The sequence below is a fragment of the Podarcis melisellensis genome (assembly GCF_964234715.1).
Source record: "Podarcis melisellensis genome assembly, chromosome: W".
In the NCBI taxonomy this organism is placed as follows: domain Eukaryota; kingdom Metazoa; phylum Chordata; class Lepidosauria; order Squamata; family Lacertidae; genus Podarcis; species Podarcis melisellensis.
This window is the reverse complement of record NC_138535.1, coordinates 9438506-9463213: the sequence shown is the minus strand read 5'-3', so window position 1 is coordinate 9463213 and position 24708 is coordinate 9438506. Positions and strand designations below refer to the sequence as shown.

General features: G+C 46.5%; 1 long non-coding RNA gene across 1 annotated transcript in view; it reads right to left on the bottom strand.

Annotated features, from left to right (window-relative positions):
• LOC309361168 overlaps window positions 1–24708 on the bottom strand; it is a 510060-nt gene that overhangs the window by 57684 nt on the left and 427668 nt on the right. The window contains exon 2 of the long non-coding RNA XR_014164360.1: window positions 23346–23417. This is a non-coding gene — a long non-coding RNA (uncharacterized lncRNA). The remainder of the gene's footprint in view (window positions 1–23345; window positions 23418–24708) is intronic.

Below are 24708 nucleotides of genomic sequence, written 5' to 3'. Positions count from 1 at the left end.
ATTTGACGGTGAGTTTGGGTTGGCCCAATGCAAAAAGCGTGAGGATCCATGAGGATCCATGCTTCAAAGCCAAGTTTTTGGGCCATGGTGTTGCCAGGAAGCCGTGGATCCGTGATTTTTGTGGTGTATGCTGTGCCCAGGGCCATGATGTTTGATCTGATGGTGACTTTGGGCTGATCTAGTGCAAAAATCATGAGGATCCATGTTTTTAAACCATGTTTTTGCGCTCCTGCGGCCCCACGAAATAGTGGATGCATGATTTTTTTGATTCTGCCTACAGAGTAAGACATGGTCTACAGTATCATGGTGGTTTTATTTAATTTGAACGAAAAAATCATATGAATTCATGAGGATCCATTTAAAATCAGCTGGATCCACCTTTTACCCTTTTCCGGTCTAAATACCTGTATCTTCCTTGGCTACAGGCTTCTTCTAAGGAAGCCCAACACACAGAGAGAGAGAGTCTATGTTGGGTGTTTTTGTATGCGTGTCTAAATCCCCTGGGATAGCTCAGTTGGGAGAGCCCAAGACTCTTAATCTTAGGGTTGTGGGTTCTAGTTCCACCTTGGGCAAAATATTCCTGCATCGCAGTGGGTTGGATTAAATGACCCTCGTGGTCCCTTCCAGCTCTATGATTCTATGAAATCTGGAATAATAGTTGGCTTTGGCTCTGTGCTAATAATCAGGCGCTTGGAGATGGGTGCCTGCTCTACCCGGACCATTTTGAAAGAAGTGATCCTGAAATATACTCAGAGTCGTAAAGTGATTTCATGCTCTTTATTCAGCTCATAGTGGTGAGGAGGAATGAATGGAAGTCCCCTCAAAGTATCTGCTTTATATACATTATTTACACAATGGGCTGCACATGATTGGCTAATTCCGGAATTCTACTGTAAGCCAATCAGGTTGTGGATTCACTTCTATCTGGAGCATGATTGGGTGGTTCCTGCCAACCAATCATACTGCTGCATTGTTCTAGGACCAATCAGACTGCTGCATTCTGAATCCTATTGTTCTAGGCCTGCCCCAAAATTCTTTGCATACACTGGGTCGGGGCCTCGAAGGTCCGGGGGTTCCTGCCTCCCCCCCCCCCACTACCTCATCCTGAGCTCTATCGGGGTGAAGGCGGTCCAATCTGATTGCAAGGCGCCGACCCATTAGTAGTTCAGCGGGGCTCCAGCCAGTCGTTGAGCTGGGGGTGCTGTGCTGTGCTAGAAGGAATGTGGCAAGGCGGTACTCCCAATCCCCTTGCGTCATGTGGCAAAGGGTGTCCTTGGTGGTCCACACCATGCGTTCTGCTTGGCCATTGGTGGCAGGGTGGAATGGCGCCGAACGGATGTGGCGGATGGCGTTCTGCGCTGTGAAGGTTTGGAATTCTCCTGACGTAAATGCAGTCCCGTTCTCTGAGACGAGAGTGTCAGGGAGCCCGTGGGTTGCAAACAGCCTGCGTAGTACCCGGATGGCTGCGGACGTAGAAGTGGACGGTACCAGTGCGACTTCCAGCCATTTGGTGTAGGAGTCCACCACTATAAAGAATGTTTTCCCCTGAAAGGGGCCAGCGAAGTCCACATGCAGGCGTGACCATGGTGCTCGGGCAGACTCCCAGGACTGGACTGGGGTCCTTGAGGGATCTGGGCGGGATTCTTGGCAGGCCTGGCAGTGTTTGACCCAGGCCTCTATCTCTCCGTCAATCCCCGGCCACCACACATAACTCCTGGCAAGGGCCTTCATTCTTACTGAAGCATGTGAAAGTATAGTCGGTACCCACTTAGAGTGAACAAGGATCAGGCAGACACAGCTTTGGAGAAAAAGAAGGTGAGGTTTTATTGCTGAGCAATAAGGACCCAGTGGAATCTCTTCCAAAGAACTGGGACCCCGAGAGACAGAAATCCTGAGGTCTTTATACCTGAGCAAATCACAGCAAATCACAGATCATGAGACAATCATGAGACAGTCACGAATCGCCAGCGAAAATTAACCAATTAGCGTGCTTCTTGCCATGCTCACGGCTCCTGGTCAAGCGCAGAGTTCTACTTCTGCTTTCCGTTGCCTGCAATGATGCGCTGTCTAACCTTTCCCCTAGTTCTGACAGAACAGGGAGTTTTGGAGTTTTTGTGGTTTAGCTCTTCCTGTTCTGTGGATTAATTTAGCCTGTATTTGAAGGGATTTTGTACCAGTGTCTCTGATTCATGTCTTCCCCTTGTTCAGGGTCCAAGGATGTTTTCTAGGGGAAAGGTCGGTTCTAAATTGCTGTTCCAAGCAGTTTACAATTAGCTAAGGCAAAAGCTTTCCTTTGATTCAAAATGGATTATAAAAATACTGTAAACCCTGATTATATGTGAGCATATATGAATATATTGATTACTGATAACTGATTATATGAATAGCATAAGGGTAGCCCTTCTTTCCTTGCCTCATTCCCCCCTTTTCAAGCTCAGAGAGAAGATTCATCTGACTCCTGAGCTTGAATGCCACTCTGGACGTCAGAATAAACCATTGTTTCCTGCGAGGGGACCTGTTCCTGCACCGGAACTGGTTCCCGATGCATTCGCTCGTAACCATTGTCTTCCTGGTCTTCCTCTGGCTCCTCTGGCACCGGGGGCAGAGCTCGATATATTGCCAGAATCTGGGGGTCAGTAAGATGCTTAATATTGCGGGCTATCATTCCCCTAAGCAAGGGCAGACAGCAAGGGATTACAGAAAGAAGCAACAGAAAAATAAATCTTCCTATGGCTAAGGCAGTCAGAAGGCTATGCACCCACCCCTCTCCTGGGATCCACGACCACATCTTTTCCCAGGGATTTTGAGTGGGTGTGTTGTCACCTACAAGAGACTGTAGCTTTTGCAGTTCATCCTCGATTGTCTTGTTAAGGTCATGGAATTTAACCTGGCATTGACCTTTGGGGGCAATTTTGCAAAAACCTCCCGAGCATGCAAGGAGGTAGTCCAAAACTAATCTATGGGTCATCGTCAATTGGTTCAAATCTTCAACCTCTGCCTGTAGGGAGCGCAAGACACGAGTGGTGGCACTGATAGTTTTCTCCAGCCTGCATGTAAGAGCAAAGAGCGCCACTCGATTTTGCTCAGAAACTACTCCTGGGTATATACCCATTGAGAGGAATCCTTTAAATTCTCCCCCTACGCTCCCCACAGAATTTGACAGAAAATTTTCATCTTCACAGTGCTCGCCTAGGGCTGCCCTTTTCCGTCTGCTTCCAAGGTGGGGCACCTGGTGATTGACCTCCACCGTAACCGGAAAGGTGAACGCGCCCACGCCCACACACTGGAAATTTCCTGGGTGGAAATTTGTTGCCAATCCATCATATAGAAACCAAAAGTTAGGATCCTTAATCATCCAGCCAGAACATATGGATCCTTGTCCAGTGAAATTAACCGAATACTGAGGAAAGTATGGGTACAAATCTGAACAGGTAGTATTGCCCTGGTAGGAGGCATTGTAGGAACCCCAAAGCCAAAATTTATCAGTGCATTGGGTATAGTTTCCCAGCCATCCTTTGTCAATGTGGTACTTAACTTGGGGCCAATACTTGCATTTGAAATTCCATACTCCAGTGGAATGACAACAAAAACATAGGCCTTTTGTGGTTCTGGTGTATCGGATGTATCGGTAGAGGGTGTCATTCATTTCAGAAGGTGGGGCTGCAAAGAGGCCACTTTGATTGTACAGTAGGCCTGCCAAAACAGCATCAGGATCCTTGATTAATCCTGGTATAAGGGACATGTCTGCTACCTTCCTTGGGTGCTTAATATAATATAATATAATATAATATAATATAATATAATATAATATAATATAATATAATATAATATAATATAATATAATATAATATAATATAATATAATATAATATAATTAATATAATATAATATAATATAATATAATATAATATAATATAATATAATAATTATCTCCATATATTTGGAACATGTGTTCAGCATGCTTTATAAAGGCATTACCCACTACCATTGGGCCTCTCTGGAGTCACAAGCACATCAAGATTAATAGGAGCTTCATTCTCATTTTCCCTTTGTGGGCCTTCGGGGTTGAACTGTATCAGTTCTGGTTCTGGGTTGTTGTCACTATTGTAATCCTTCTTGTATATGCAGGAGAGAATCAGGACCAGAAGGAGTGAGGTTGGAAGAATTATATAAGGTAGCAGGTATCAGAACATACCTTAGGTGAGGGAGACTTCCGGTCGGCGCCAGCGTTAATGGCGGTCCTTGCTTCGAGCTCCGAAGCAGGACTGCTCCACGAGTTCGGGTCTGACCCGCTACGGCGAGCGGGGGACCCCTAAAATCACAGGCGCTGAAGCCTGTGAACAAGGAGACTCGGTGGGCACCTTTGCGCCCCCCGGTACTGTGAAAGAGCCTTTTTAAAGGCTCCGGAGCGGCATCGGGAGTGAGCGCGGTGCTGAGAGTCGCTACCCAGCCCGTGGAGTGAAGCCGCGTCGCCATCAACGGAGAGCGCTGATTCCTTCCTGAAACTACGATCTGACAGCAACACCCGTGAGTAAGACTGAGGGATTAAACGGGACATTAAATTTGGACATTCGGCTGAAAATGGGAACGGCTTAAATTAAGGAAGTCTGCCTCCCCGAACTGCATGTTAAACAGAGCAACGAAAGAATAAGCTGCATTTAAAAGGAAAATTTTCTTTTTTTTCTAACTCATCAAACCTGACATCGAACTTAAACTTCCCCCCCATCAGGCAGGAGGAGGGGGGGAAGATAACTGGACATTGTAAACCTGCATTAAAATAAGTTGAGGGAAAAAGTCTTTCACTGCCAAACCCCCTGGAATCGGGCTGCCTGAGTAAGGCACCGGGAAAGAGAACTGTCAAAATAATTTTGGATACAAAGTGGACTTTATCTGAAACAAAATTACGGGACTTTAGAGGAACTATTTTGCTGAACTTTTGGTTGAAACAAAGTAAGGATTTACAGTTTGACTCTTGAACTTTTTCATCGCTCTATGTTTCCTTGTTTCTTTGTCTCTTATTTCCATTTGGATACAATCAAATGCTCCCTCTAGAGGGTTTAAAAGGAAACAGTTTCATTGAAGAAAAAATAGTGGGATTTTCCACTTGTAAACTATTCCTGTGAGAACGACCTTGAGGATATGAGTGCCCCAGCGGATGAGATATCAACTAGATCCAAAACAAAGTCTGCACAAAGAAAAAGGGGCTCAATATCAGGAGCTACGCTAGCTGCACAGGAGAAGGTAACTACAGCATCAATGGATTCTATGACACAAGCATTGGTTAAAATAAACCAGTCTTTGGAAGTATTGACAAAGCAGTCTGCGGAAAATTCTAAAAAACTGACAGAATTGACAGTAAGATTGGATTTGAATACTGCAACTGTAACATCTAATACAGACTCTATAAATAGATTAATACAGGAAAGCACAGAAACAAGAAAAATTGCTGAAAGTGCTAAAAGTACGGCAGAGGAGACAAGGCAGAAATTTATTCCGATTGCAAAAAAAGTGAATGAACATGATGCAACTCTGGCCTTAATGGAACTGCAGAGGAAGGAGAAGAACCTGAAATTAAGATCAATTCCTGAAAGTGAGGGGGACAACCTTGTGGAATTCCTTACAGAGAAATTTGTGGAATTTTGGCAAGATGAATTGGAGACAGATGAGGAGATCGTAATAACCACAGCCTTTCGGTTGGGCAGGAGACAAGGCAAGAAGCCAAGGGATTGCCTAATTACATTGAGATCAAAGGAAGAAAGAGATAGAATATTGAATTTACACTACCAAAAGGCACTGGTGATCCAGAATTCTCAGGCACAGATTTTCAAGGATATTCCTAAATACATTTTGGATGTGAGAACCCTCTATAAAGATCTGGTAGACCTGCTGAAGAAAAACTCCATCCCATTCAGGTGGGAGTTTCCACAAGGCTTGTCCTTCAACTTTAAAGGCAAGAAGTTCAAAATAAGAACAGTTCAAGACAAGGAACAGTTTTTGGAGAAAAACTCAGAGGATCTGCAGAAAGGAACGGTAGGAGAGGAAGAAATAACTGACATTGCAAATTTATCATTCGGACTCCCCTCAATACCAACGGAGGAAGAACAAAAACTTGGAGCAGTCGGAGGAAAAGGTACTTAATAACAAAATGTCTCTGCAACTTCTGAGCTGGAACTGTAACGGTTTGAACCTTCCCCGAAAAAGACGCCAAGTCTTCCACATTTTAAAGAAAGAACAATTAGATATAATATGCTTGCAAGAAACACACATTGCCAGGATACACAGGAAACTTTTGACAAATAAAAGACTGGGACAGGAATTTATTTCATCAGACAAAGTTAAAAAAAGAGGTGTGGTGATTTATGCAAAAGAAAAATTAGTTCCAAAAATGATATTCAAGGATGAACAAGGAAGGTACCTGGCAATTGAAATCCAAATTCAAGGAGAAAAAGTTTTGATAGTAGGAGTTTACGCACCAAATGAAGGGAAGGCTGAATTCTTTAAGAAGTTGCATGAGACTCTAATGGACTTTCTCGACTACAAAATCGTATTGATGGGAGATATGAATGGAGTTGTCTCCACAAACATGGACAAAGCGCAGAGACAAGTGATCTCTAAAGAAGGGAGATTACCAAAGACCTTTTTTGAAATGACTGAAACTATGGACCTTATTGACATTTGGAGAACAAGGAACCCTCTTGAGAGAGAGGGAACCTTTTTCTCTGAAGCAAAAATGACATGGACAAGAATTGACCAAATTTGGGTAACTAGTAGCCTGGCGCCAAGAGTGAAAAAAACAGAAATCTGCCCAAAAACCTGCTCCGACCATAATGCGGTAAAGATGGAGATGAAACTAACAACAACTGGATCCTTTAGATGGAGAATGAATGACACCCTATTTAGAGATGAAGAGATTTATAAGAAGGCCCAAAAAACATTGAAAGATTACTTTGAGATAAACCTGAGAACAGATGTGGAGAAAAGAACAATTTGGGACGCTAGTAAGGCCGTGATGCGTGGTTTCCTAATTCAACAGAACTCTATAAAGAGGAAAAAGCAAAATGAGAAGAAAGCAAAAATTTTGGAAAAAATGAAAGAAGGAGAAAAGAAATTGAGATCCAAACCAAAGTCTCAAGAGATCTTGAGAGAAATAAAATATTACCAGATGCAATATATGGAACTGATGAATCAAGAAATAGAATGGAAAATAAAGCAAATGAGACAAAAGACTTTTGAATCAGCAGACAAATGTGGGAAACTTCTGTCATGGCAACTGAAAAAGAGGCAAAAACTGAACACTGTGACATGCCTTGAAGTAGATGGGAAAATCATCCACAAGCCGAATGAGATAAGTAATTGTTTTCAAAGCTTCTTTAAGAAATTATACGCACAAGGTCCTGTAAACGAACAAGAAATAGATGAATTTATTAAAAAACATGGACTACCAAAAATTTCAGAACAAAGCAAAATGATCCTGAATGAGAAAATTACAGTACAAGAAATAGAGGGTGCCATTCAGAACATGCAATTGGGGAAATCTCCAGGACCAGATGGCTTGACTGCAAGATACTACAAAGCGTTGAAGGAATGGTTAATACAACCATTGAAGGAAGTATGCAATGAAATTTTGGAGGGGGAAAAGGCTCCCGAATCGTGGGAAGAGGCATTTATCTCACTTATACCGAAAACAGAGACTGAAAAGAATCAGGTTAGGAACTACCGCCCTATATCTTTACTGAATGTGGATTACAAAATTTTTGCAGACATTTTGGCAAAAAGACTTAAAAGAGTGCTGTTAGGGGAGATTCACAAGGACCAGACAGGCTTTCTCCCTGGGAGACAGATGTCAGAAAATGTGAGGAACATTATAGACATTTTGGAGTTATTAGAGGTGGATATTAACAGGAAAGCTGTTTTGATTCTTGTGGATGCGGAGAAAGCCTTTGACAACATTTGCTGGAGTTTTATGAAGAAGAATCTCCAAGGGATGGGGGTAGGCCAAGGTTTTGAAAACGGTATAGGTGCAATATACTCTAAACAAAAAGCTAAGTTGATAGTAAACAATGTGGTTACGGAAGAAATACCAATAGAAAAAGGGACACGACAGGGATGCCCAATATCCCCTTTGCTCTTTATATCAGTCCTGGAGGTTTTGTTAAATATGATTAGAAGGGACCAGTTGGTTAAAGGTATTCAGGTCGGAGTTAAAAATTACAAGTTAAGAGCATTTGCAGATGACTTAGTGTTAACTTTGCAACAGCCAGACACTAGTACCAAAAGAGTATTAGAACTAATTGAGACATTTGGTCAAGTAGCAGGATTTAAACTGAACAAACAGAAAACGAAAGTGTTGGAAAAAAAATTAACAATGGAAGAAAGAGAGAGATTTCAGAGTGAAACAGGGTTGGAAATAACAAAAAAAGTGAAATATCTGGGGGTGAACTTAACATCTAAGAATGTGAATTTATTTAAAGACAATTATGAAAAGTGTTGGACAGAAGTAAAGAAAGATTTAGAAATATGGTCCAGACTGAGACTTTCCTTGTTAGGCCGAATTGCTGTTATTAAGATGAATGTATTGCCTAGAATGTTATTTTTGTTTCAGACGTTACAGATTTTAGACAAGATGGACTGCTTCAAGAAGTGGCAGAAAGATATATCCAAATTTGTCTGGCAGGGCAAAAAGCCCAGAATAAAATTTAAGATTTTAACTGATGCAAAAGATAGAGGGGGCTTTGCCCTGCCGGACTTAAGACTCTATTATGAATCAGCAGCTTTCTGCTGGTTGAAACATTGGCTGCTTCTTGAGGATACAGACATTTTGGATTTGGAAGGGTATGATAATAACTTCGGTTGGCATGCATATTTATGGTATGACAAGGCAAAGGTGTACAAAAGTTTTAAAAACCATATTGTTAGGAAAGCACTATATAATGTTTGGATTCGATATAAAGACTTGTTGGAAAGTAAAACCCCCAGGTGGTTGTCACCAATGGAAGCGAAGGCGGTGAAAAAACTCAATATGGATTCTAAATGGCCAAAATATTGTGAAATCCTAGAACAAGATGGTGAGAAGTTTAAACTTCAGAGTTATGAGAGACTAAAGTTCAAAGTTCGAGACTGGTTACATTACCGTCAGATAAATGAGACATTTAAGCAGGACAGGAAAATAGGATTTCAGAAGGAGAGGTCAAAGTTAGAAACAGAACTGTTAGAACCCAATACTAAGAACTTGTCTAGAATGTACAATTTGCTGTTGAAATGGAATACACAGGATGAAACGGTGAAATCAGCTATGATTAAATGGGCACAGGATATCGGTCATGACATTATGTTTGCTGACTGGGAACAGTTATGGACCACCGGTGTTAAATTCATGGCATGCAATGCCTTAAAAGAAAACATAATGAAAATGATCTATAGGTGGTACATGACCCCAGTCAAGCTTGCAAAAATATACCACTTGCCCAATAATAAATGTTGGAAATGTAATGAGACTGAAGGTACCTTCTACCACCTTTGGTGGACCTGCCCAAAGATTAAAGCCTTCTGGGAAATGATCTATAATGAAATTAAGAAGGTCCTTAAACAGACTTTTCCAAAGAAACCTGAGGCTTTTCTCCTGGGCATGGTTGGCCAACTGGTGTCAAAGAAGGACAGGACCTTTTTTATGTATGCTACCACAGCAGCAAGAATTCTTCTGGCAAAGTATTGGAAGATGCAAGAACTACCTACTCTGGAAGAATGGCAGACAAAGGTGACGGACTTCATGGGACTAGCAGAGATGACCGGCAGAATCCGAGACCAGGGGAAAGAGACAGTGGAAGAGGACTGGAAGAAGTTTAAATTATATCTTAAAAACTGTTGTAAAATTGAGGAGTGTTGAGATGCCAAGGGGTAAGAAGTAGAGAAATACAGCGGTAACTATTAGGTTTAAGGAAATCTAATGAAAGGGAATTAACAGATAATTTGGTCAAAGGGTTGCTAAAGAACTTTGGAATAAGGATGCAGCGAAAGGGAGGTATGGGGAAGTCGGTATATGTTTAATGTTGTGTATGTTGTTGTTTTGTAATGTGTCTGTCTTTTATTATGTGTTTGAAAAATCAATAAAAATTCTTATAAAAAAAAAACATACCTTAGGCGAGATTTAGCCTCCCGCTCGGCCGCACCCAGTGGACTTATCAGTGGTCAGGCTGGAGAGGTCAACTCACACTGTATACACTCTGCAACTGCTACCTTTAAGGGACCTGTGGGTGGTGGAGGGGAAAAGGCTACAGTGACCAGTATGGCACGGGGAAATGCCCCTTGGGGAGGTGGGTAGGAGAAGCTGCGTATGGCTCTCCTTGGTTCCCCTGGCATGTACTCTTCCCCCTGTATGTGACACTATTGTCTTGGACCTGCTTGTGCCCAATCTGGTATGTAGAATTCACAGAAAAAGAAAGGAATGTAACAACCGTATGCACTCAACCAATCCACCCACTTATCACGAATGTCCCACCTTCTATCTGCCCTTGTTACTGTTATTTGTACTAGGGGTTTATATGCAAAATCTGGCTGAAATCTGGGATTGACTGATATTTTAACTGGTAGGGGTCCTCCCATACGCTGGTGCAGCTCCCAAATCTTCCGGTGTGCGTAGACTCACTGGCTTCCGGGTGCAGTGAGAGCAGACCTGTAGTCCCGATGCCCATGCTCCTGCCCGCCTCCGGAGGGGCTAGGTGCAAGGGTTCCTGGTGAACGTCAAGTTCAGAGGGTCAGACGGGTTCAGCTCACAGTTCCAATGTCCCTCAGACTGCTTCAAACGAGAATGATGAATCCACGGGGTTACTTCCACTACTTTTACCGCTGTAGGCGTGGCCAGCAGCACTGTGTAGGGACCTCTCCACCGAGCCATCAGGGGTTCGCTTTTCCACTCTGGCACCCAAACTTGGTCTCCTGGGCAGAAAGGATGGACTGGATCGGCCAGGCTGATCGGCGTGCGTTCGAGACACCACCTGTTTAAATGAAGACAAATACGAGAAAGAGCCTGGATTTGCTCTGCTGCTATCTGCCCCCCCCCCACTTGAGTTAAGTCTGCTGTAATTCCTGTAGCTATTGGAGGGGGTCTCCCATACAAAAGTTCGAAAGGGGAAAGTTTCAGTCTCTTTGTTGGTGAACATCTGATCCTAAACAAAGCTATAGGCAACAAGTCTACCCATTTACAATGAGTTTCCTGGCACAATTTTGCTAACTGTGCTTTAAGAGTCTGGTTCATCCTTTCTGTTTTTCACGAACTTTGAGGTCTATAGGCCGCGTGTAATTTCCATTGTATTTGTAAGGCTTTGCATACACCATCCACTATTGATGCAACGAAAGCTGGGCCATTGTCACTGCCTATACATCTTGGTAGACCAAACCTTGGGATGATTTCTGTTAGGAGGCGTTTTACGACTTCCTGGGCCTTCTCTGTTCTAGCGGGATAGATTTCCGGCCAGCCCGTGAGTGAACATGTGAAGACCAAAAGCGCTTTAAAACCTTTTGCATTGGGCATTTCTGTGAAATCCACTATTAAATTCTCCATTGGCATTAAGCCTGTTTGTTGTATTCCTGGTGGAGGCACTGGGCCTTGCTTGGGGTTGTTTTTGGCACACAGAAGGCATGCACGTGACACTTCTTCGGCCAGCTGGGATAGCCTAGTTATGTAAAATTGTCTATTCAGGCTTTCCCGCAATGCTGTGGCCCCATAGTGAGTGGACTCATGATATTGTTTTACTATGTCCCTGCCTAAGGCTTCTGGGACAAAACCTCGCTGGTCTGGTAGGATAAACCATCCATCCTGTGGTGGGATTCTGTACCCCCCTTCTTGTAGGGCCCATTTTGCTTCTGCCTCTGTGTAAATAGGTTTTATTTGCTCTACATCAACTGCTGTAGGAAAAAGAGAAGCGGTTATAGAGGCAGGGGGCAGTGGTAATAGAGCAGCCCGTTTTGCAGTTAAATCTGCCAATTGATTTCCCTTTGCGGTTTCTGTGGTTTCTTTGCTGTGACCTCGGCAATGTATGACCACAACTTTTCTCGGAGCCCATACAGCTTCGAAAAGAGCCTCTAATTCCGAGCCATGTTTCAGAGCTGTAAAGGGAATTGGGGTTGCTTGTGCGTAAGTGGCCGCTGCTTTTGGCAACGTCCCCTGGCTAAACTTTTCCCTGGCTGAACAGCCCTTTCTCCGTGGCTGTGTCAGTCACTGGCAGAATCCGTCAGTGGGCGTTTCCTGAACTTCTTCCAACATAAAAGCTGTTTGACACCAAGTCTCCGCCTAGCCTCCCTGCGCGGAAGTTTTCTGCGCAGAGTGGGTGTGGCCAGCGGAGGTCCTGGGCTCTCCCCGCTGGTCTCTGTGGAAGTCTTGGAGCCATCTCTCCGATGTCCCTTCCGGCTCTCTTTTCTTCCTGATGTCACGCTGATCTCCTTCCGCCGATGAAGTGTTCCCTCTGTCCCGGCTGGGCCCTTCTCCTGCATTGCTAGGGAGCCTCACCTCCACTCTTGGCTCCGATGGCAGTTCCCTGACATCCACCTCCCCCCCAGGACCCCCCCTCACCTCCGGCCCCTTCCTTTGGCCCAAATTCCTCCCTCCCCTCTGACAGTGATGCGGGGAATCCCCAGAAGGAGCTTTCCCCATCCTCTGAAGATTCAAACATTGCTCTCCACCTGCTGCTATCTCTGCTTACGGGGTAATCTTCCCAATCCGATTCCTCTCCTTCTGATACCTCTCCCCCCTCCTCTTCGGAGGCCGGAAATCCCATAAACTCTTCTTCATCATCTGTGGTGCCAAATTGCTCCTCCCAGAACCTCGCTATTGGTTTGGGCTTCCTTGGGAACCTGCTGTGAAACTCCCCCCGGAGATACTCATCCCTGATGGTTTCTGCGGGAACCCACGTGTTTTCCGACTTGGGCTCCCCCTCCCAAGCTACCAAATACTCCACTTGTCTCCCTCGCCATCTTGAATCGAGTATTTCCGTGGCTTGACTACTGAGTTCCCTCTCCTCTACCTGTGGATGTGTGGGGACCTCTCTCTCTCTCCCTGGAAATTCCAGTCCCTCCCTGTATGGTGAGAGTAAAGACCTATGGAACACCGGGTATAGTTTCATGCTGGTTGGCAACTTGAGCCTAAATGCCACGGGATTAACCTGCTGTGTTACCTCGAAAGGTCCCAGCCGCCTTGGCCGCAACTTCTTGCAACCTCCCTTGAACGGTAACCCTTGGGTTGACAACCACACCCGGTCCCCAAACCGTATGGTTTCCCCTTCCCTACGGTGCTTGTCTGCCTGCCTCTTGTACACTTCCTTGGCCTGTTCCAAGTTCATCTTAAGTTGTTGGTGTAAGGCCTCCATTTCCTCCACAAACTGCTCTGCCGCCGGTACACTCCACCTCACCTCCCCCTCCCCTGGGAAGGCCCTGGGGTGACACCCATAATTGGCCATGAATGGGCTCATTCCCGTGGACACATGTTCAGCGTTATTGTACGCAAATTCAGCCAGCGCTAGTTTCTCCACCCAATCGTTCTGCCTCTCGCTGACATAGCAGCGTAGGTATTGTTGGAGTATACTGTTCGCTCTTTCCGCTTGCCCGTTGGTCTCCGGGTGTCTGGCTGTCGAGAAGCTCACCTCGACTTGCAGCAAGCTCATGAGCTTCCTCCAGAACCTGGAAGTAAATTGCCTTCCTCGGTCGGACAAAACCCTCAAGGGTGCGCCATGCAGCCTGAAGATGTGATCCACAAACAGCCTGGCAGTTTCCTCTGCCGTCACCGCATGCGAGCAAGCGATAAAATGGCACATTTTTGTTAACAGGTCTACAACAACCATGACGGCTGTTTTCCCCCTTGACTTGGGCAAATCGGTCATAAAATCTATGGATACCACCTCCCATGGTCTTCCCGGTGTGGGTACGGGTTCCAGTAACCCTGCGGGCGCCGCCCTCTCCCCTTTCGCTCGTTGGCAGCGGTCGCAACCCCGTACGTACTCCCGTACATCTTCCCTCACTCTTGGCCACCAGAACTGCCTGGTGACAAGCAACATGGTTTTGTGTTGACCGAAATGCCCCACCGTCGGGTTATCATGTAGTTGTTTGAGTACCCTTCTCCTCAAGTCATTCCCTGGTACGTACAGTGCTCCCCTGTAATACAGTACCCCTTCCTTCTCCTCAAAACCCCCATGGTTTTCCCCTTCACCCCTGAGTTCCCTGATTTTGGTTTGGGCGAACTCGTCGTCCCTCGTCAGCCCGGCCAGTTCTCGTCTCCCCACCAACAATCCCCCCCACACCCATCGGTTCTCAGGGATCACATGTCGGGCTTCTGGTGGTCCCTCTCCTTCCATGTACTCCGGCTTCCGGGAGAGGGCGTCTGCTCTGATGTTTTCCTCTCCCGGCATGTACCGAATCTCGAAGAAGAACTTGGAGAACTCCTGAGCCCATCGCACTTGGCGCTGGTTGAGCACCCATGCAGTCCTCCAGTATTCCAGGTTCTTATGGTCCGTGCACACCTGGATCTTGTGTTGCGCCCCTATTAACAAATGTCTCCAGCGTCGAAAAGCTTCATAAATTGCAAGCAGTTCCCGATCATACACCGTGTAGTTTTGCTCCGACTTGCTCAGCTTCCTCGAGAAAAAGGCGCACGGCCTCCAGCTGGACTGGTCCCCCGGCTGGAGCAGCACCGCCCCCACGGCTCGGTCTGACACGTCTGTCTCCAGCCTCATTGGCTTCTGCAGATCCACGTGCAAGAGCTGCTCTTCCGAAGCGAACGCCCTCTTTAGCCTTTCAAAAGATTGCTGTGCCTCTTCTGTCCAGACGCACTTCCTTTTGCTACTGAGACAATCGGTGATGGGTGCGGTTAAGTGGGCGAAGTTCTTGATGAACTTCCGATAGAAATTCCCAAACCCCAGGAACCTCTGCACTGTTGGTGAAAAGCAGCGTCCCGTGCACAGCGGAAGGATGAGGAGTACGTGCCACATACTCTATATTGCTTTATTTACAGTTCAAAGCTGGTATGTTACAGAAAAACATCTTGCCTCTGCCGGAGCAGAAAATGCATCCTCTCTCCTCTAAAGCACGGAGAGAATCACAAAGTGAAACTGCAAAGAACAGTGAAAAACAGGAAACCAGTGTACGTCACATCCAGTCTCCCTTTCCCGTGAGAAACTCCAACAGCAATTGACTGTGGAATGTAAACACCTGTCTCGTGACAAGCCCTTTCGCTGCTCAGTGAAGGAAGCAGAAACCAACATCCTCCCCCTTTCTGTGAACATCACTGGGCAGCGTGTTCGTACAATATCAGTACAAACCCAACTTCTGCACATAGGTACAGTGTTGATCCCTTGATACAATCTTGGACAATACATCAGCAGGAATTTCATTACCTGGCATATAGGACACCGTTACGAGTCCCTTCTGAATACATTACCTAGCATGTTGCAACTTTAATTGCAAGTGCTTCGTGCTTTGCTTACAACCTTCAGAATTCAGCAAAGCCAAACATGCTTTGTTGTCCTGGTAAACCTGGATTGGACATTTGACAGGAATTTTCATATCTTTGCACAATTGTAACAACCATTCACAATCCTTAAGTGAATAAGACAGTGCATTCAGTTCAGCTTCACAAGTACTTAAGCTAACTGTTGTTTGCTTCTTGCATGACCAATCAAATAGACCCTGATTGTACATATAGCAAACTCCAGACGTACTTTTCCTGTCTGTAGTGTCACTTCCAAAACTTGCATCTGCAAATATCTCAAGACCACCAGACTTCTGATTGTTAAATCTCAGTCTGTAATGCATAGTGCCTTTCAAATACCTCGCTATGCGTCTCAGAGCTTTCCAATCCTTAACAGTAGGATTGTTGACTTGTCTGCTTAGCAAATTACAGCTAACAGCAATGTCTGGTCTTGAACATCTGGCAATGAAGTTTAGCTTGCCTAGCACACTTCTGTACAGTGTAGTGTCAGAAAATGCTTCTTCAGTGTCTTCTACCTGATAACCTGTTGTCATCGGTGTGTCTACAGGGTTAGCATCCATCAGGTTTAGTTTGTTTAACACATCAGCAATTTTCCGTGACTGGTGTACTAGAATGTTACCATCTTGATCTCTTTCTATTTCCAGAGATAGGTAGTTGTTTACCTCACCAAGATCTTTCATGTCAAAGTGCTCTTTCAGTTGAGCTAGGGCGTTATTGTACATTGTGACATCCTTCCAAAAGAATAAAAGATCATCAACATAAAACAAGCAATACAGTTTCTTTTGCCCCTCCTCTTTGACAAATACACATGGATCAGCTTTCCCTTGCTTAAAACCTAGAGAAAACAATACTTCAGTGAGTTTTGTGTGCCAACACCGTGCACTTTGTTTGAGACCATAAAGGGATTTCTTCAGAGCACAAACAAATCCCTGTTTTACCTGTACGCCATCAGGTGGAAGCATATAAAGTGATTCATCTAGAGATCCGTACAGAAAAGCTGTATTCACATCATGGTGACTAATGTGTAGATTTTCCTCTGCAGCTAGCTTGAGCATAAGCCTAATGCTCTCATACCTCACTGTGGGTGAGTAGGTCTCGTGATAGTCTTCACCTGGTACCTGTGCAAAACCTCTGGCTACCAATCTGGCTTTGTGTCTGACTATCTTGCCATTTTGATCTGTCTTCGCTTTGAAGACCCATTTGCTTCCAAGCAGTTTCATTCCTGGAACTACTGGAACAAGCTGCCATGTTTTGTTCCTTTCCAAGGAATCAAGCTCAGCCTTCATGGCATTTAACCATGGCTCAGCTTCCTTTGAATCCAAACCCTGGATTTCTTGGAAACTTGAAGGTTCAAATACCTTCTTGGAGCTTTTAACAGCTGTTACTGCTATCTTAGCAAACTCATCAGCAAATCTCTTTGGAGGTCTGCCCTTTGTGGCTCTCTGTGACCTACGAATTAGCCTTAAGTCTTCAACACTCTCCTCTTCCTTCTTAGGAGAAAAACGACCTATTGTGAACAATGGTTCCTCCAATTCTTGATCAGAGCTTTCAGAGGGTCGCATAGAGGCTTTCGCACTCTTGAAATCCTCTGAATCACCCGATTCAGTTTCAGACTCAGAATCAGAACCTTCATCAGTGGGTGTGGGTTGTTGCGGCTGCTTTTGCTGTTGACTATCCTCAGTCTCATCACTATCATCAGGATAACATTGGAAAATTCCCACATTCTCCCCCCACTTGGCATTGTACTCAACACTTCTTGTGAGCTTAATTGTCTTTGAGTCAGTCATCATTATTCTGTAAGACCCTTTCTGATAACCTAGAAAGATACCATGCAATCCACGCTTGTCTAACTTGGAGTTTTGTGGTGAGTGAACCCACATATCAGAACCAAAAATTTTCATGTGTTTGATGTATGGCTTCTTGCCAAACATCTTCTCATAGGGGGTACAACCAATCGCTGAAGATAACCTGCGATTGTAACTGTAAACAAAACACGAGAGAGATTCAGCCCAATAACTCTCTGGAAGATTGGCATCATGCAGCAAGGTTTTTAACCCTTGAAGCAATGTTTGACTTGCCCTCTTGCAAAGTCCATTCTGCCATGGCGAGCGAGGACTAGATAAATCGTGTTGAATTCCTTTCTCAGTCAGAAAAGCTTCAAACTGCTGAGAAGTGAATTCTCCCCCGCGATCAGAGAAAAGAGTCTTTATCTTCTTACCATGCACATTTTCCAACCAAGCACAGAATTCCTTGAACCTAGGAAAAGCCTCTGATTTCTGCTTGAGATTGTACACATAAATATATCTGGAAAATGCATCAATGAGAACCATGAAGTACCTATTTCCACCCAAAGAGGGCGCTAGTGGTCCAACCAAATCAGCATGAACAACCTGGTATGGTTCTGTAGCTTGCCTACTAGACACCTTACCTTTCGCAGCCACTTTCACCTTGTTTGCTGCGCATGCCTTGCACTTCATGTGGTACCTGCAGGGTTTAATAGTCATACCTTCAACCAAGGCAGGCATTTTAGATACTGCCTCAAAATGCAAATGACCAAATTTTCTATGAAAATCGTGAATACATTCTGCATGCAAACTTTTGTTAGAACCTGCAATGCAAGAAGAAGAAGAAGAAGAAGAGTTTGGATTTGATATCCCGCCTTTCACTCCCCTTCAGGAGTCTCAAAGCGGCTAACATTCTCCTTTCCCTTCCTCCCCCACAACAAACATGGCTCAGCTTGTTGTGTCCTGCACAACATCATCATAATACAAAACAAACAAACGATCAACATATTCAGCATACAATACATAATCATTTTTCTTTGTGATGATGCACCTTTTGTTCTTAAAGGAAACGTCGATTTTCCGCTCATTCAGCTGTCCAACGCTGAGCAGATTATGCTTGGCATCCGGCACATAAAGCACATTCTGTATCGATAAGTCCAAACTGTGAAGAACAACAGTTCCGTAGCCTTTACTGGGAATTGTGTGGTCATCCGCCTGGTGAATCGCACCTTCCTGCGGTGTAAAAGACACGAACAGTCGCTTATCGTTGCACATATGATGGGTCGCCGCTGAATCAACAACGAAGAAAGATCTAGACGTCTTCTGGACCTCTGCAACTTTTGGAGTGAAGCGTGAGACCATTGCCTTGTGCTGCGTTGTCCTGGACACCGGACCTTTGCCTTTGCTCTGGCCTTTTCTACGCGATGAGCTTTCGCTGCACTGCTCTGTCTTGGCCTTGGGATATTTGCATTCCCTTTTCATATGGCCTAGACGTCCACACGAGTAGCATTTCACTGCCTTCAAAGCTTTGGCGCCATCTGGTGGTTCCACTGCACTATGGGATGACGTCTGTGAAGTCTCCCTGTTGCCCATGCAGCTAGCACCCCGGCGATCTGCTTCATTCTGAATCACGGCAGTAACATAGTCCACTGTCAGCTGAGCAGTTGGTTGTACAGCAATCTGAGTTGCAACAGACTCCCAACCTGAACCCAAAGATTGTAGTATCATGAAGGAATACACAGCCTCTGGAAAGTTGAGTCCTCTCTGTTGCAGCTCATGTCTCAGATTCTGCATCTCCATCAGATGTATACGCACATCTCCACCTTCAGCAAGAGCCATATTATGCAGCTTGGTAAAGTAAAACATAGTGGATCCAGCTTCTGTCCTCAAGTGAGCCTCTCTCAGAGCGTCCCAAATTTCTCTGGCTGAGGTCTTATCACGCAGTAGGCAGAGCTCTTCTGGGGATACTATCAATGTAAGGGTGGGAAGTGTTCTGCCATTGCTTCCCTGTTCCAGGGGGTCAATGTGCTTTAAAATGTCCTCAAACAGTCGGTGGCAATTTAAAGTTTTATTTCTTTTTTTCCATTGCTGGGGGTGGGTGGGATGGATATTTGGTTGGGGATTAATTTTAGTATAATTGTTTTGTTCCTTTTTGTTGTTGTTGTTGTTTTATTGGTTCTGTATAGTTTGTGTTGTGTTTTGAAGGGGCTAGATCAGGGCTGCCTGGAAGTGGGGCCCCACGATGGCTGGGACAAGTTCCACAGGGGGGGAAGCAATAGGACATCCGATCTCGGTGATCATGGGCAGGAGGCGGAGTTACGCTAAGACCAGACCATGTCATTACCGAGGAGGCAGGTTTAGTCGTTGGTTGAAGACTATCCCTGCCTCCGGGTCTGGCCTTGACCGGATGGATACTGGAATCAACAGGGGAAACCCACATGACCTGAAGGTGTTGCTGTGTAATGCCAGGTCAATGATGAACAAAACCACTGCCATCCACGACCTGATCGTGGATGGAGGACTTGACCTGGCATGTGTGACGGAGACCTGGTTGGAGGAAGCAGATGGGCCTGTCCTTGCCGCTGCTTGCCCACCAGGTTTCTCTTACGCACAGCAACCCAGGTCATGTGGGCGGGGAGGGGGGGTTGCAGTGATTTTTAGGAAGTCACTAGCTTGCACCAGGCGTCCTACTGGGAAGATCCAGTTCTCTGAGTGCATGTTCTGGAAGTTGGGCAATAGGGGCAGTACAGGATTCCTTTTGGTGTACCGACCTCCCCGCTGCACCAAGGATTCCCTGTCTGAGCTGCTTCAGGTCGTGGCGGATTTTCTCCTAGAGACACCTAGTTTGGTTGTCCTAGGGGATTTTAACATCCATGCCGACACGACCTTACAAGGGGCAGCTCGGGACTTCGTGGAAAGCATGGCCTCCATGGGGCTGTCCCTGAATAAGTTTGGCCCAACTCATAGTCATGGACATGCCTTAGACCTGGTGTTCACCTCTAGTGACGTGGGTGATCTGACACTAAGTAAAAGTGAAACAAAAGAAGTGCCATGGTCAGATCACTTCCTGGTGCAACTGGACTTCTCCGCGACCCTTCCCCTCTGCAGGGAGGTGGGACCAATTCGGATGGTCCGCCCCCGCCACTTAATGGATCCAAATGGTTTCCAGAGAGTGGTAGGGGATGCCTTATCCCATGTTGATGGCCTTTCAGCTGATTCCCTGGTGGCCCGCTGGAATGCGGAGTTAACCAGGGCTATCGACTGTCTGGCTCCGAAGCGCCCTCTCCGATTGCATGGAGCCCGGACAGCTCCGTGGTTTTCTTCGGAGCTGAGGGCGATGAAACAATCGCTGAGACGGCTAGAGCGTCGGTGGCAAAAAACTCACTCCGAATCTGACCGGACACAGGTTAGAGCTCAACGTCGAGCCTACCAAGTGGCGATAGCGACGGCGAAGAAGACTTTCTTCACCGCCTCTATTGCATCTGCAGAAAATAGTAGCAGGAGACTTTTTCAGGTGGTTCGTAATTTAACAGAACCACCTTTACCACCGGGGCTTTGTAAAGACCCCAAGATCTCCTGCAACGATTTTGCAAAGTTTTTTGCGGATAAAATCACTCATATTCGGAAGGAGCTAGACACCACCGTGGGAGCAGGGCTGGGGCGGGAGAGTGCTAGAGCTCTGCCTGGTCAAGTTGCATGGAATCGATTTCAATCCATTACCCCCGAGGATGTGGACAGGCTGCTTGGACGCGTGAAACCAACCACCTGTCTCCTGGATCCTTGCCCATCCTGGCTAATAAAAGCAAGCCGGGAAGGGCTGGGCGATGGGCTCTGCGGGGTGGTGAATGCTTCCCTCTGTGAGGGAGCATTCCCAGATCCGCTGAAGGAGGCGGTCATCAAACCGCTTCTTAAAAAACCATCTTTAGACCCGGCCAGTATGGCCAACTATCGCCCAGTCTCAAATCTTCCATTCTTGGGCAAGGTGATTGAGCGCGTGGTTGCTGAACAACTCCAGGCACGCCTGGAGGATGCGGACCATTTGGATCCCTTCCAATCGGGATTCAGGCCTCATCATGGGACTGAAACTGCCTTGGTCGCGCTGGTTGATGATCTCCGGCGAGCTAGGGACAAAGGTGAGAGTTGTTTCCTAGTTCTGCTGGATCTCTCAGCGGCCTTTGATACAATCGACCATAACATCCTTCTGGACCATCTAGGAGGGCTGGGAGCTGGGGGCACTGTTATACAGTGGTTTCGCTCCTTCCTCCTGGGCCGTGTTCAGAAAGTGGTGGTGGGGGATGAGTGTTCAGACCCCTGGGCCCTCACTTGTGGGGTGCCTCAGGGTTCCGTCCTCTCCCCCATGCTTTTTAACATCTATATGAAGCCGCTGGGAGAGATCATCAGGGGGTTTGGACTGGGTGTCCATCAATATGCAGATGATACCCAGCTCTACCTCTCTTTCAAATCAGAACCAGTGAAGGCGGTGAAGGTCCTGTGTGAGTGCCTGGAGGCGGTTGGAGGATGGATGGCGGCTAATGGATTGAGGTTGAATCCTGACAAGACAGAAGTACTGTTTTTGGGGGACAGGGGGCGGGCTGGTGTGGGGGACTCCCTGGTCCTGAATGGGGTAACTGTGCCCCTGAAGGACCAGGTGCGCAGCCTGGGAGTCATTTTGGACTCACAGCTGTCCATGGAGGCGCAGGTCAATTCTGTATCCAGGGCAGCTGTCTACCAACTCCACCTGGTACGCAGGCTGAGACCCTACCTGCCCGCGGACTGTCTCGCCAGAGTGGTGCATGCTCTAGTTATCTCCCGCTTGGACTACTGCAATGCGCTCTACGTGGGGCTACCTTTGAAGGTGACTCGGAAACTACAACTAATCCAGAATGCGCAGCTAGACTGGTGACTGGGGGCAGCCGCCGAGACCACATAACACCGGTCTTGAAAGACCTACATTGGCTCCCAGTACGTTTCCGAGCACAATTCAAAGTGCTGGTGTTGACCTTTAAAGCCCTAAACGGCCTCGGCCCAGTATACCTGAAGGAGCGTCTCCACCCCCATCGTTCTGCCCGGACGCTGAGGTCCAGCGCCGAGGGCCTTCTGGCGGTTCCCTCATTACGAGAAGCAAAGCTACAGGGAACCAGGCAGAGGGCCTTCTCGGTAGTGGCACCCGCCTTGTGGAACGCCCTCCAATCAGATGTCAAAGTGATAAATAACTACCTTACTTTCAGAAGACATCTTAAGGCAGCCCTGTTCAGGGAAGTTTTTAATCTGTGATATTTTAGTGTATTTCTGGTTTTTGTGGAAGCCGCCCAGAGTGGCTGGGGAAACCCAGCCAGATGGGCGGGGTACAAATAATAAATTATTATTATTATTATTATAATGTAAGAGTTCCCCTTGCTTTGGAATCCTTAGCTTCCCATGCATCTGTAACTGGAGCTGGGGGGGTGTCTGTAATAACTTCAAACAGACCCTCTTTCCGCAGAATAGCCTCTGCATAGAGAACCCAGTCCGCATAGTTTTTCTTATTGAGCTTAGGAATCCCACAAGCATCCTGAAGGGTCATCATGACTCTGGCATTAGCCTTCTGCGTCATCTCTGCTGCTTTAAATCATGCTGTGTCATTGCTGCAGCAGCCTTATTCCAAAAGCGCCTCTTAAAAGTTACTTTCGATTTCCCCAGCATAGTAGTTTATGCCTGTGAGCCTTTTGCCTGTGCCCGGCAAAACGGCTTTAAAAGTTCAAAGTCCAGCCATAAAGCCATTAATTAGAAGCTGGCAGGCTGCCCGGAGCAGTAGCACATACCTCATCAATCATCTTTACGCGCAGAGCAGATTCCGATCTGTCCCTCTGCATTCCGATCCTTTGCCGGCACTCCGATTCGACTTCTGGAGCCCATAACCATGTGTTGGTAAAAAGCAGCGTCCCGTGCACAGCGGAAGGATGAGGAGTACGTGCCACATACTCTATATTGCTTTATTTACAGTTCAAAGCTGGTATGTTACAGAAAAACATCTTGCCTCTGCCGGAGCAGAAAATGCTTCCTCTCTCCTCTAAAGCACGGAGAGAATCACAAAGTGAAACTGCAAAGAACAGTGAAAAACAGGAAACCAGTGTACGTCACATCCAGTCTCCCTTTCCCGTGAGAAACTCCAACAGCAATTGACTGTGGAATGTAAACACCTGTCTCGTGACAAGCCCTTTCGCTGCTCAGTGAAGGAAGCAGAAACCAACATGCACGTCCTTCCGGGTCTTGGGGGTCTTCCATTCCAGAACCGCCTGCACCTTGCCTGGGTCCATAGCTAGGCCCTTGTCCGACAACCTGTATCCCAGGAACTCGACCTCTCGGGCGTGGAATTGGCACTTCTCCAGTTTGACCCACAACTGGTGCTCCTGTAGCCTCTTTAGCACTTCCCGGACGTCTCTGACATGTTGCTCCTCGTTCTCCGAATAGATTAACACGTCATCTAAGAAGGCCACGCAATTCTTGTACAGCAGGGATCCCAATACGTGGTGCATGAAAGATTGAAAACAGGCTGAGCCTGATTGTAATCCAAAAGGCATAACTAAGTACTCAAAGGCCCCCAGAGGGGTGAACATGGTGGTTTTCCATTCATCCCCCTCCCTCATTCTAATTAAATTGTACGCTCCCCGAAGGTCCAGCTTGGTAAAAATCTTCCCCTTCCTCACCCTGGTTAAAATATCGTCAATCCTGGGCATTGGGAAGGTCACGGGTTCCGATACAAGGTTTAACGCCCTGAAATCTACGACCAATCTGGGCTGTTTAGTGTCCTTTTTGTCCACAAAGAACACCGCCCTTGATTCTCTTATGAAACCTCTTTTCAGGTTCTTGTCAATAAACTCCCGCAACTCCTGCATCTCTCTGTCTGACATGGCATACAGTTTACCCACTGGCAGCTGAGCTCCTGGGAGTAGGTTGATTTGACAGTCAAAGGGCCTATGGGGGGGTAGTCTACCCGCTTCCTTCTCACTGAAGACCTCCTGCAGGTCAGCGTATTGCGGTGGTACCTTCCCCTTTTCCCCCACCGCCATCCCTGCCACCCTGGCTACGGCCATCCTCGGGGTCTCCCCCCCGTGACAGTGTTCCATGCAGTGAGCTGACCCAAAAGTAACTGTCCGCTGGTGCCATGCCACCACAGGATCATGTAGTGCCAGCCAGCTCATCCCCAGTATGATTGGTGGTCCTGCCAGTGTGGCTACGTGGAAGGCAATGGTTTCTGTGTGTCTGGAAACTCTCATTCTCATGGGGGGAGTCTGGTGCGTCACTTCTCCTCCCAGGAGTTCTCTGCCATCGATGGTCGTTACTTGTAAGGGACTGGCTAGAGGCGGAAGGTGGAGCTGGTGCTCCAGCGCGAAATCCTTGCAAAAAAAATTGCAAGAACTGCCGGAATCCAGCAGTGCCTTCACCTTGATTGGGTGTCCATTTGTGAGTTCTA